Genomic DNA, 13,904 nt, shown 5'->3' on the forward strand with positions numbered 1-13,904 from the left:
TTAGTTCCATAATTGAAACAATAAGAAAAGAAAATAAAATATACATTTAAGAGAGATCCTTTATGACCGTCCATATCCTCTCTTTTTTTATTAAATTTTTTCATCTATTATCTTCTTCATCAAGTTATTTTTTTCATTCATAAGGTCTTCCTCTAAGTCTCTTTCTCTTCTTTCAAACCCCATGCGCCATCTCTTCTATCTATGAGATCTTCCTCAAGATTCTTTCTCCTCTTCTAAATTTCTTTTCTTTTCTAAGATCTTTACATCTAAAAATTTATAGAAATTATGTATCATCTTAACAAGAGATATATATTAAGACATCAGATGAATATTTTACTAGATATGTATCAACTGATTATATACAATGTACTAATAGATATTAAATTTTATATATTATATATCAATTTATCTATAAATATATATTGGATTGTTGCTGGATGTGCATCAAGAAAGCTTATAGTACGATCAGTAAGCTGTTTAGTATGTATTATTTACTCATATACTCTGTACTGATAAATATTATATACTGAAAACTATATATCATTTTATTTAAAAATATATATTGAGATATTGGATAAATATTTTACTAAGCATGCATCAATTAGTTATATACTATATATTTGAAAATATTAAATTTATTAAATTATATATCAATTTAGCTGTAGATATGTATTGAGCCATTATTGAATATGCATCAAAAAAATTTACAGTATGTACCATCTAATTATGTATTTAATATATATTATATGATCATATAGTATATATTGTTAAAAAAATATATTAAAAATAAAAAATAATAATTTTATTATTAATAAAAAAATTTTAATTTTTTTATTTATTTTTAAATTTAATATTAAAAAAAATATGATAAATTATAAAATCCATCTCATACGATATTTTATAGTGCCCGCTCTGTATGATTTTTGTTTATCACATAGCCTCGGCGTAGTGCGTAATGGAAGAGGACAAGAAAGGAAAGTATACCATCACATCAACCAGAATATGGAGAAGCTGCTCTGATCATAGGCCTAGAGGAGGCAGCCCTCTTCTGGCCAAGTGTTGGCTACACCATCTATGCACACCACACAAATCTAGGGCTCAAGAAGACAGAATGATAAAGCTACGAGGCTTAGTTATTACAAAACTTATTACAAAGCTCGAGGGCAAACTTATTACAAAACTTACTTTTTAATAAAAATTACCAAAACTTTTCCCTGCACTGCAAGTATGCAGCATGGCACCCACACGTGCCACATTCTATGGCGAATCAAAAAAGCTCAAAAACAGTTAAAAGTAAAGAAAAATTTCTTCCCACTTTATTTTACATCATGCAAGAGTCTAGCGTGAATGATAAATTCAAGGTCTTCTCTATCATATTTGAAGTTCGTAAACATGTATGCAAACATGGCATCAAATGCTAAGGACCTGTAATTTGGAAGATAAATAATTTATATAAAAATCTTTATTTTTTTAAATAAATATTTTTTAAATAATATTTAGATAAAAAATAATTTATTCATATTTTTTTATATATTTGAAAAATAACTCTAAAATTTATTACCTTTCTTTTGCATTACTGCTTTCTCAAACAAGTTGTTAAGATCTTCAATAACACCTTGTATTATATAAATACACCTATTATGTATTATAATTTATATTATATTATATATAATTTAATATATTATAATATTATTATATATAATATTATAACAAAAAAATTTTATAATAATATGTTAATTATAATAAAATAATAACATTTTATAATAGAATAATAGTAGTGTATTATATTATAATATTATATAGTAATATGATATTATATTATATTATCACAATAATATAATACACTGTAATAACATAATCACATGATATATTATTATAAAATATATTATATTTGTATAATAACATATTATATGATAATAAATCTAATATAATATATAGATATTATATTTATATAATTATTATATTATTATTATATGATTAGGGGTATTTAGGAGTAGTACTGTCAAAATGGGCTGGCTCAGTTCGGCCCACAAGGGTCTAAAATTTGATGGGCTGGGTCGGGCTAGGCCCAGCCAAAAAATAGGACACAATATAGCTGGCCCAGCCCAGCCCTTTAAAGTCCATGGACCGGGCCAGGCCAGCCCATGGGCCTTGAACCTCAAATGACTAAAGAGTGAAGAGTGAAAAAAAAGAGAAGCAGAGAGCCCGAGAAGGGGAGAGCCTCGAGCAGTCGAGCCTAGAGAGTGGAGAGAGACCAAGAGAGCCTGAGGGGAGGTCAGAAGCAGCGCGGATCTGACTCAGAGAGTGGAGAGATTGAGAGAGCCAGTGGAGGAGGAGCCGCAGTCGGATTTGATTCGGAGGTGGCGGTGCCTCGAGTGGTCGAGCCTGAAGAGTGGAGAGAGATCGAGCGAGCCCGAGAAGAGGCAGTGCGGGTCTAACTCGGAGAGTGGAGACACTGAGAGAGTTCGAGAAGGAGAAGGAGCTACGGCCGGATTTGACTTGATGGTGGCGGCACCGACGGGGAGGAGGAGGGGGTTCACTTGGAGATTGGATGGAGGGGCGTCCGACGGTGGAAGGGAGGAGGGACCCGGAGGAGGGGGATCGTCTGGAGGTTAGATTGAGGGGCGTCCGTCGGCAGAAGGGAGGAGGGGACCGGCGTATCTTGAGTCGTGATCGAACTCGGAGGCCGGAGGCGGCGGCACCGACGATGAGGAGGGAGGATCTATAGAGCTGGAAGACGAAAGGGAAAGGAATCAGCATAGGCGACCATCCTGCTGGTTTGCAGCAGCAGCTGGCGATGTGGAGCAGCGGAGCTCAGGAGTCAGGGATTAAAAAATGAATAGAAATTTTTTTAATTTTTTTTTTTTAAATTTTCATGACTCACTCGGGTTAGCCCGACCTAATCCATATGAGCCCTTGGGCTGATGTGGGATGGGTCAAACAGGCCCGATTGTTATTTAGACTATTTATATGGCAGTCCAGCTCTTCCTATTTACAGGGTTGGGCCGGACCGATCCTGTGGGCCAAGTCCATTTTGACAGCCCTACTTAGGAGCAAAATAAAAAAATTATTTTCTCGATTAATGAATTTTTTTTTCTCATTTTATAAATAAATATCATCCATAAAAAAATAACTAATCCATCTAAAAAAATATGTATATAAAAAAAAAGATCAATTTTTTATAATATTTACTAACCAAAAAATAACCCTTTAACGTATTTGTTTTTTATTTATTTATCATTTGGAAAAAGAGATACAAACCGAAGAGAATGCCATTGGTGTTGGGCTTCTTAATAAAACCGCATCAAATAATAGGAGATAAACGCACAACCCCCAGAAAAAGGATAAAGAAAAGAACAAGAAATCAATCTTCTACAGACCAGTTCGCTACATAAATGATTCTAGCACTGAAAAATGGAAACAGAAGAATAAATTCTTAAAAAGAAAGCAAGTTTCATGATCTTTAAAAGATGACACGGCAATAAGAAAATGATTCTAGCACTCAGCTTCACCTTTGCTTCACCAGAAACTGCAGTTGCAGCATCCGTCGTAACAAATGGCTGAAGCCATTGCCTTTGGAGCAGGAGACCATCTGTTCCTAACTGTAGTTGGGGAGGGAAAATAGGTAAGGAGTTCAGAGTATTTCCATGCAACTTGATGAAGTCCGGAATCTAATTTTCGAACTCACAAACAGGGCCGGCTAAAGGATAAGACAATCAAAACCCTTGCTTTAGGCTCCCAAGCCCCTACTGCCCCCTACTAGCAGGCAATAGCCATCCATCTTTACCTCATCCACCCGCGAGAAGACGAACGGCGTTGCCCAGAGGCTGGAGAAATGCCTGGAGACAACGAGATGAGGTCATGGGAGTGGTTCTTAGTGAAGAGGCAGAGCTGCGGAGGGTACTGTCGGCAAAGAAGAGCGGGTGCCCGTCAGGACTACGAGTGAAAATCATGGCAACGAGGATGCTACCGCCCACCGGCACCGAATCTAATGGTGAGGTCGAAGAAATCGATAATTCGGACAGTGGGGTCATCCGAGAACTTGCACAGGGAGGCCTCGAAGCGAGCGAGGGTGTAATAATCCTCATTTTTTGAACCTCCTTGCAAAAAAAAAAAAAAAAAAAAAAAAAAAAAAAAAAACTAAAGAAGAAGACTCCCAAAAGGAGTCCACTTTTTTCCGCATCTCCGATAGAAACATGGCCGGCGAGAATCCTAAATAGGTTAGGACTCACCTCTATAAGACCTCCCCTCCTTCCCGCTTAGATCACCGCTTAGAGCTCACCAAGAAATCGGGGTTACTTTAGGATTCTTCCATGAGATTGCTATCGGAAAGAGCTTGCCGAAAACATCATGATGCCTGCCAAATGTTGGTAAGAGACCTCAACCCTTTTTTTCTTCTTCTTTTTTTTTTCTGAATTTTTCTCCCATCAATCTTGATAAAAAAAAAATTTATCAGACTTTGCTATATTTTGATGTTTCCCCAAACATAGCGGACAATGATCATCATTTGGATGTCATTAGGGGGGCTATGGCTCCGCCATTGCCAGGAGCGTATGTCACCAAAAGGGCTACGGCTTCGCCATTGCTAGAAGCTACTGTGGAGGCCAGACCTGATCTTCCACAGACATACATGGCAGAAGAAGAGAAGGGAAAGAATCTCTGTTTTGGGAAAGAAAAAAAGAGAAGAAGAGATGGCTCTTCTTTATCTTCCCTGATTTTTAATCCATTAATTACTTATTTATTTTTTTATCAATTGATTATAAAAATTTAATTAAAAATTTTGTATCTCAAAAAATTATAAAAATAAAAATTTAATAAAAAATTTATATAAATTTTAATAGAAAAAAATTATTTTAATATTTAATTTTAGACTTCCACATGTGTTGAGCCACCCCTGCTCACAAACTCATCTATCATCACACATGAAGATTAGCAGATGCTAAAGACTGCAAGGTGGTAAGCTCATTATTTTGCCTCTAAATCTGTCAAACAAACAAAGCAGCTTGAGCTTGGCTCACGTTCAGGTCGGGAAAAGCTCACATCAAACTCAGTTAATTGAAACCAAATGGATCCAACTACAGCCAGCAGAACAGGCACAATAAAATTTCAAGCAGAGCAAAAAATCAGTCCAACTCAAATATATACATGTCTAGCAAAGTTGTACGTACAAATGCGCATTGAGATGGAAAATGAAAAAAATATTTTGAAAGAAACCACCCAATCTCACGGATACAGGCAGTGAGGTTTGGAAGATCCGTGTGCTAGAAATCAATATATGAGACATAAGTTTTTCATCTCCATCAGAAACCTAGTCACACCATCCTCTCAACAAATGGTGCCAACCAAGTTGCCCGCAGAGCAGCAGCAGACCATCCAAACTGCCTTGCTACTGTTGCAGAGTTTCAAGAATGCTGCTATGCAACCAATGCAGTACTCAATCTGGTTTCCAAACTGCTACACATGAAGACTAGCTGAGGCTAAAGATTGCGTGCTGGTAGATTAATCATCACGGCCTCAAGCATCGGGCTGTCAAACGAACTGAACAGCCAGAGCTCAGATCGAGTTCAGCTCGAGAAAAGCTCAAATCAAGGCCGGTTCGAAAATATACAACTCAAGCTTGAACCAGCAAATAGGCTTAAGTTTCACGTATGTGTGCATGTATTTGCATGTGTATGTTTGAGACGAAAAAAAGCTCAGGTCTCTGCACATTTTATCTGACATCACAAGGAAATGAAGACCCTCATCTTAAGAAATGCTTACAAGTGGTTGCCTGTCAAACAGCAGACCATCCAAACTTGCCAAAGCATTTTTAATAGAACAAAAAAGGTAAACATGTCTTTGGTTCTAGAATAAGAAAAAGTGGAATAAGTATGCCAATAGGAATATTTACAGAACAAATTATAACTAATTTGGGCTGAGGGCATTTTTGCTCATCCAAAAAAAAAAAAAAAAAGAAAAACACTACAATTTTTTGCTGCAATTTTTGTATGCATGGAGAGAAATCAGGAAAGAAAGAAAAATGCAACAATGAAAAACTTTGTGAAAACAAGTCATAAAGGAAAAACAACAATGTGCAATTCTCATTAATTTCTCCAATAATTAAACAATTAGTCCATCTACAAAACTACATTGAAGCTACTTGTGTGGTGGTGGTAGAAGACTCACTTTTTCTTTTCTTTTCTTTTTTTTTTTTTTTTTTTTTTTTTTTTGTGGGGGTGAGGTTCATCTAGCAAATCAGAAGAAATGAAATGGCTGCAACTAGATTCCTTGCAGAAGATCTGACCACACTGTTATTTATTGTTACAACAGTGATAATAGCCATTACATGCACTTATCATAATTTTTATCATTAAAATAATTTTTGTACAATGATATTATAACAATAATGGATGAATAATGAATTTATCCTTCAAATCATTATGCATATTATTTTTTCAGATGGTACAAACTCTTGGGGAAAAAAAACAGTACAAAAAATTGAATTCTTAAAATACTATTTTATCTAAGAAAGAAGTACACAAGCAAATAGCAGGCAGTATTTTGTATCAACGGACTAGCATAATATTGAAAAATCCATTACAATAGCTGTTATCTTTTCTTATATATAATGGGGGCACCTAAAATTGTTATAACAGCCATCGTAATGTCATAAAACAGTCAATATTCTGAACTATTAACATAAAACTTGCCCAAAACACTATAATAACAAACAAGATACCTTTACAATTTCTAGATTTTTTTGAGATGCTTTTTGTTTGCATAAGTTAAAGGCTTTATAAATGGTATTTTTTTCACGGTCGCAGCTTAGAAAAGGTATAAAAAGAGAGCAAGAATGCTAGCATTAGACTCAAAGCCAATAAAAAGAAAAAAAAAAAAAACTAGAATTAGGTACTAATCTTATAGTCTTCTTTTTTCTTTGCTTTTTGGTCAAAATCTTCTAGTGTTGTTCAATAAAACTTATAGCTTGAAAAAATGAAGAGGCAAGCAGTATGGGGCAACTGCCAGAAACTCATAGAGAACTCTTCCCATAAGCATGCAAAACATTCCAATACGACACCAAATGCATCGCAGTGGAGATAATTTAAATAACTAAAAGTCAAAATTTAATTAATTAAACAAAAATCCAACTAATAAATAAATTACAAAAGTCTTACTTCACCTAAATCTCAATTAACAATCTTATAAAGCATAATAATAAATTAAAATCTAAACTATGTTGATATTGTCAAATTTTGCTTCTAATCTCTCTCCTATAGTATCCATGTCTGCAACTATCTAAATCTGAAAAGAAATAATGAGCTTGACAGTCCAATAAGTAATAAATACATTAACTGAATAATTCATACGATAACATAGAATAGAATAGACAAAATATCATTTACTATTAATCAATGTAAAAAAAAATATAATCAATTCATTTTCAAAACATAAATTTAGTAATTTCAATATCTTTAAAATATTCATATACATAATCATAAATCTAATTTGAAACAAATTATATTCAACTCAATAATCTTTAACTATGACAATGCCTATACCTTATGATTAGGCCAGAAAAAAAATTGTACTTATATCTTGTAGAGTAGGCTAGAATACCACACTTATACCTCATGGAGTGGGCCAAAATACTGCTCTTATAGCCTGCGGTATAGGCCAAAATACTACACTTATACACTGTGATAAGGCCAAAAATAGAGCAATGAGCTCAGTAATAATCAAAGTACCAATAACCCCGAATTGGTAGGATCCAGATATAGTTAGGCTGAGAGACCAAATTAGATACAAATGAAAATTCTTTTTATAGAATAATATATATTTTATAATCCAATCAAAATATGCATATACAATATAGCAATAGTTTGAGAAATAGTACTTCAAAATCTATATCAAATTCCATTCAAAATACAATTTTATAAAATTTATAAATCACATATAAATCAATTAACAATTTATTTGATGCCAAAAATAATATTATATGAACAAAAAAAATCTAGAAAAGACAGATTATTACTTATCTTGCACGAACAACGAGTAGATAAATCCAACTAGTCCCATGATTCTCCTTTAAAATCTAATATCTGAAATTATATTTTATCAAACTTTAACCATGATTATTTTAAGAATAAAAGTTCCAATTTCCAACAGCATGAAAAGGCTGGTCAAACAAAGGTGCTCGACATCCTGATTTATCCAACCATGCTGATATTAGCTAATCATCCTTGAATTAGGATATAGATGGTCCAACAAAAATCCTGAATGATCAAATCTAGTAGTATCTGCCTGACTGGGGTGGGGATTGGCATGCTATCCAGCAGCCATGAATCAAGAATCTCTTCATCGGGATCGCTCAAGGTCATTGTAAGGAGACCTTTTATTGGATCAAACAACCCAAGAGAAATAATGGAGAAACACTCTAGAGAGAGAAACTTCATAGACAGAGAAAGTAGAGAGAAAAAGTGGGATGAAGAGAAGAGAGAAATAGACTATCTTTTTTTTTTTTTCCCATCTTCTTTCTTTGGTTCCATGGCGAAAGATGGGATTACTCCCCTTCTTCCTGAGAAGACAAAGGAGCCTCCACCAGCAGCAGTGGCCATGACTGAAGAACCGATGACAGAAGGCCACCAAATGGCAGCTAGCAGCTAAGGAAGGAGAGAAAAGGATAAAAAATCCAAGAAAAACAAGGACTCTGGTCTTCCAAGAAAAACCCCACGATAGCCAGCTAGAAACCATGATTATATAGGACGTGGATGACAATTATTTGAGAGATTGAGGAAACCTTACCTCATTTCCAGCTGTGCTACGACTGCGACAGTGGTGGGTGGTGTCCCATGAAGACCAATGAGAATGCTAGAGCTCTTTAACTTGGGGCTTGGATCTTTGATGGGAAGGTCCAAGAAGTTTCTTCCCTTTAAATAGAGCCGAAGGGAAGAAACCAAGTCCTCCTCGATGTCGGCTTCCTCCCACGAAATAATCTCATCAATGGGCGTCTTCTTCCTATCTCTTTTACCTTTTTTTTTTTTTTTTTTCCGATTCTGAGCCATTACCTGGTCAAGTGGACCAGGCCCAGCCCGTTAATAATCTCAGTATGGGCTGGGTTAATACAACTAGTGTCCGATGAACTAAAGAGAATAAGGAAACACAGATTGAAGACCACCATCAAATGATTCATTATCTGAAGTTTAGGGTTTACAAATATTGTTTGATTAGAATACAATCTCTTTTCCTTGTTTTAATCTTTCCTTCATTTTGTTTTAGAATATCCACTTCACTTGTTGCCACATTTATTTCTTTTTAATTTTTAGATTTGCTGTGGCACTAGTTATTGTCTTTCAACCATCTTTCGATCTTAAATTTTCACAGAGAAAGACATGCATACTGAAAAACACTTTGGGTGATTGTGAAATTGAATGTTTTTTTTTTTTTTTTTTCCAAAGAACAAATCGGTACTATTCTTTTGTTTTTCTCTAAATAGAAATACGAAATCTGTTGCGAAAAATATGTTTGATTACTCAATTTCTTTTTCTAGTTTTTTTAAAACAACTTCCAATATTTCTGAATTCACTTCCACTTTTCTTAAAAGTGGGTTTTCACCCTTCTCCTCTTGATCCCTCTTAATTTCGCCTGATCTCACCCGCAACCCCATTGCCCTCCCTCGCTCAACCATGCTAGTTCCCCAAAACTCACCAACTGATGCTGCCTTGTCCCCCAGCTGACACTCCCTTGACTACCTCTCCACCCAATATTGAGCTGTCCCTCATCCTAGACCATATCGTCGGCCCCATCCCCCATCCCTCTCCCTAATCACCAGCCTTGTTGCCAATCTTCATTGTAAAAAAGTTATAAAAAAAAAAAAAAAAAAAAAAAAAACTAAACATATTTTTTATTGTCAGAAATCTGAAAAAAAATAGAGAGAGAATTTCTATTTTCTTTTTTCAAATAAAAAGTGATGATGATGCCAAACGTAGCCTAAATGACAATGTAACAAAAACATGTAAAAAATATATATATAAAACTCTAAAGGAAGTTGCTTCAGATTTGTGATTCTATCATAGAGAAATCATAAACATCAATAAAATTTCAGAAAAATAGAGAGAAATAAATAGAATACCCATCTTAGAAGATTTTTTTTTCAAAAAAAAAAAAGGGGGGGGAAGAAGCAAGTAGAGGCTCAGATTTGCGTTCGATCCATCATTCCTATCATTCCTCCTTTTGAACCATTTCTCAAACGAATGGCTGCAGCGGTTGTCTGTATACCAACAGACCATCCAAGCTGCCAACCAATCGTTACCCAAAAAAAAAAAAAATACACAGGAGGGATCTAAAGAGCTTTCATCATCACTGCCTCCACAGGTAGGGAAGGATCAGGGGTTTGTATCTACCTTGGTGCAAATCCAAGGTCGGATCACGCACCGCAATGATCTCACAGCACTCCGAACTCCATCATTCAGTCGCCTGCACAGATCTCAAAGTAAGCAGTGGATGATCCAACAGCCGCCGAGTGCGAAGGAATGCGCAATGTAATAGGGCAGCTTGGGGGGTTTGGGTTGTATCTGCCAATGGGTAGGGTACCCGCAAAATTTGCGCTACCCAATATCTGAATCCATTTAGAATCTTACGACCCGAACTCAATCCCAAATCTAATTATAAAATTAACCAAAAATTTCAAACCCATCCCATTTGAAATTGGTATACCCATCGGGTACTCGAAACCACCCGATTAACCCTCATTCATATTCACATCATCAAAAGAACATAACTCCATAAATCAAAAATTTTGTAGCCAAACAAAAATAATTTCGATCAAAAATCTCTAAATCCTACTAAATATCAATTAAGCTCCCAAAATCTCAAGGAAGCAACTCCCACTGCCGCACAAAATTCATATACTTGAGAAAAAACCCCAAGCAGAATCGAAGAAAGCCTCCGATTGCTCTCCTTCCCCACATATCTCCGAAAAAGAGAATGAAGTGAAAAGAAAAGAAACAAAAATGAAGAAAAAATAATCATCAATCTATATGGGAAAAATCTTACCTTTCAATTTTTTCCATTTTTTTTTTGTTTTCGTTGATTTTTCTTCTATTTTTTCTGTCCTCGGGAGTCTCAATCGGATAGGAGGCTTGGAGCGGCCGAATAGGGAAGCTTAGACAATAGCTAGGATTTGGTGTTGGTATTTATATATACAAGAGTTTAAAGGGTATAAATATATTATCAATCAATTTATAAACAGAGCCGAACAATGGGCCAAGTGGAATTGTACAAACGAACAATCCTGTGGCAACTGGTTGCCTGTTCATCAACAGGCCATCCAAGTTACACCTCGCATTTTTAGGATGTTCTTTGTTATCCACCATGGGATTTGACGCAGTCTAATTGTACCTGGTGCATGCGATACGGAGACCAGCACTTTTTAGATACACTATTATTCAACTTGAATTTTTTTAAAATATTTTTTTTAAATATTTATTTTTTAATTTATTTTTTTAAAATATAATAATTTGAATGAGATGGCAGCGGCATGATAAAAAGGCACGTTGAACATATAATTTTAAATGATATAAATAAAATATTTAAAATTTAAATTTAATTTAAATTTAAAATTAAAATCATATGTTCATCTTACGGTTTCAAAATTTTTAGATGACATCATATTTTGATAGTATGATTTTATTTTTTTTTTTTTCATCAAATTTTTCAGATGAAATCGTATTTTGAAGATACAATTTTATTTAAAAAATTATATATAATTTTAATTTTAAATTTTAAATTAAATTTAAATTTTAAATATTTTATTCATATCATTTGTAACTGCATGTTCAACGTATAATTAAAAAAAAAAAATCACATATTAAATATATAATTTTTTCACATCGAAGAAGAAGAGAAGCTCAAATTTTCACCATCGATATTATCTATTTTTTGAAGTCTCCACTACAACTCAAAAAAAAAAATTAAAAAAAAAAACTTAAAAAAAAAAAATCTCCGCCGGCACCGGCAAAATCGCTTCTTTGTCCCTCTCACAAAAGAAACACAACGTACTCACCCCACATCTACCATCCAAATGATCCACGTATTCGCGACATCTAATTCAACATTTTTCATGTACTCCACCGCCCAAAATAAAATAAAGGCGTCCCCACCCTAACCAGTGCGGATCCGATTCGTCTCCACCCAACAGTTGTCGGGCTCGAAACTCAAATTAAAATGAAAAAGAAATAGAAGGCCGAGGTGGGGCGGAGAGAGGGAAGACACGAGAGAGAGAGAGAGCAGGAGGGGGCAAAGAGAGGAAGAGGAAAACCAACGAAAGCACATCACGGACTCGTTGCGATGATTTATTTCTCTGGAGGCCTCGCTGGATAGAGGAGGGAGGAGAGAAGAAACTTTGAGGGAAAAATTGTAAATTTCTCCAACTCCTGGGGTGAGGCTCGAGAGTTGAGGGGCCGGCTCTCCGAGGAGAAAAGCGGATGCAAGATCGATTTTTTTTTTTTTAGCCACGTGTCATGCAACTGTTTTAAAAAAAAAAATCCATTCAACTTATCAGACCGGACACGTCCCATCATCCATGTCACGTCTCGTGGATCGTGCACCTTCCGTCTACATCCTTGCCAATCTCGACCGACCAAGAACGCACCATCGTCTCTGATAACCTGCACGGACACACCCGAACCATCTAAATATTGTTCACATTTCGGTTATTTTTAATATTTAGAGTCAAGGAAACTTCATGTGAATTAGAATTAGCATTCTTTCCTTTGTTCTAGATTTTTTTCTTTTCTAAAATATATTGATCTCCTTATTGTCACATTTTTACTATGAAAAATATGCGGATGAACACTTTGTTGTTGAAATTTCTTGTATTGTAATACCATTGCTTGCCATAAATTAAATAAATGTTTTTTTTGCAAGCCAACTTGTGATCTTAAATGTTCACAAAATATAAGATTTCTTTACTGAACAAAGAAAACCATTTTTGTTGCCATTTGAGTGTTAGCAGAAATAGAAATTTTCTTGAAAAATATGAAAAAAAAAATAAAAACCCTGATTAAATATATATTAAAAAAAAAAATCCCCGGTTGGCCCTTATTTCGGGTATGCTGGTAACTGAAAAAAAAAAAAAAAAGGGAAGGGCGATGCTACGGGGAGGAAACCTGTTACCAAATGCGTTATCGGCGACGCAGGCATGGAAGCCATCGCCCGAGCTTGAGAAGAAAAGAAGAGTGCTATGGATATCCAGAAGGGAGGGAGTGAATACCTTCAGAGAGAGTTTGGCACGATCCATCCACGTAATATAGTGCGGAGGAGGGGGGAATGGAGGGATGTTAAACTCACCAATGAGAACAAGGGGGCGGTGGTACAGTCCCGCGAGAGGAGGTGCCGGCGGAGAATATCTGAGGTAGAACCCGGCGTAAGCAAGATCGGCGGCGAACATCAGGCCGCCGGAGTGCCCAGATCTGGCAGCATCCCAGACCGAGAGCAAGGAGAGCGGATGGAAGAGGAAAGAAGGGGTGTGCGTTGGGAAATAGAAATGTGAGATGGGGGACAACGCATGCCAGTTCACAGCACTAGTGCGCCACGTGCGTCGGTAATAATTTAAAACTCTTAATAATGGCGGTGGTGGTGATTTCTTGAATCGCAAAACCAAGATCACATTTGTTGTCTCTTGATTTAAGTGGGAGCAGTCCTTTGAAACTTCCTCAAGACGGAAACTTGCATTGTAGTGAATATAAAAATATTCTTCATCGATATTTTGATATTGAAGATGTGATCTATATATATAAAAGAGATATTTTTTTATTTTATTTTGATAATATTGGATCTAAAAATATTTAAGAGACATTTTTATTCCGCACATGAAAAATAAAGGACTATATTGGAAGAAGAAATAGAATCAATGTGTATAAATCAAA

General features: G+C 35.4%; 1 long non-coding RNA gene across 1 annotated transcript; it reads right to left on the reverse strand.

Annotated features, from left to right (window-relative positions):
* Positions 1–5,113: 5,113 nt before the first annotated feature.
* On the reverse strand, positions 5,114–13,542 carry LOC105049027 (uncharacterized). The gene is made up of 2 exons (XR_832724.4): positions 13,327–13,542; positions 5,114–12,644 (listed from the first exon to the last, which is right to left on the reverse strand). It is a non-coding gene; the product is annotated as an uncharacterized lncRNA (long non-coding RNA).
* Positions 13,543–13,904: the final 362 nt, after the last annotated feature.

The sequence above is a fragment of the Elaeis guineensis genome, chromosome 7 (genome assembly GCF_000442705.2).
Source record: "Elaeis guineensis isolate ETL-2024a chromosome 7, EG11, whole genome shotgun sequence".
In the NCBI taxonomy this organism is placed as follows: domain Eukaryota; kingdom Viridiplantae; phylum Streptophyta; class Magnoliopsida; order Arecales; family Arecaceae; genus Elaeis; species Elaeis guineensis.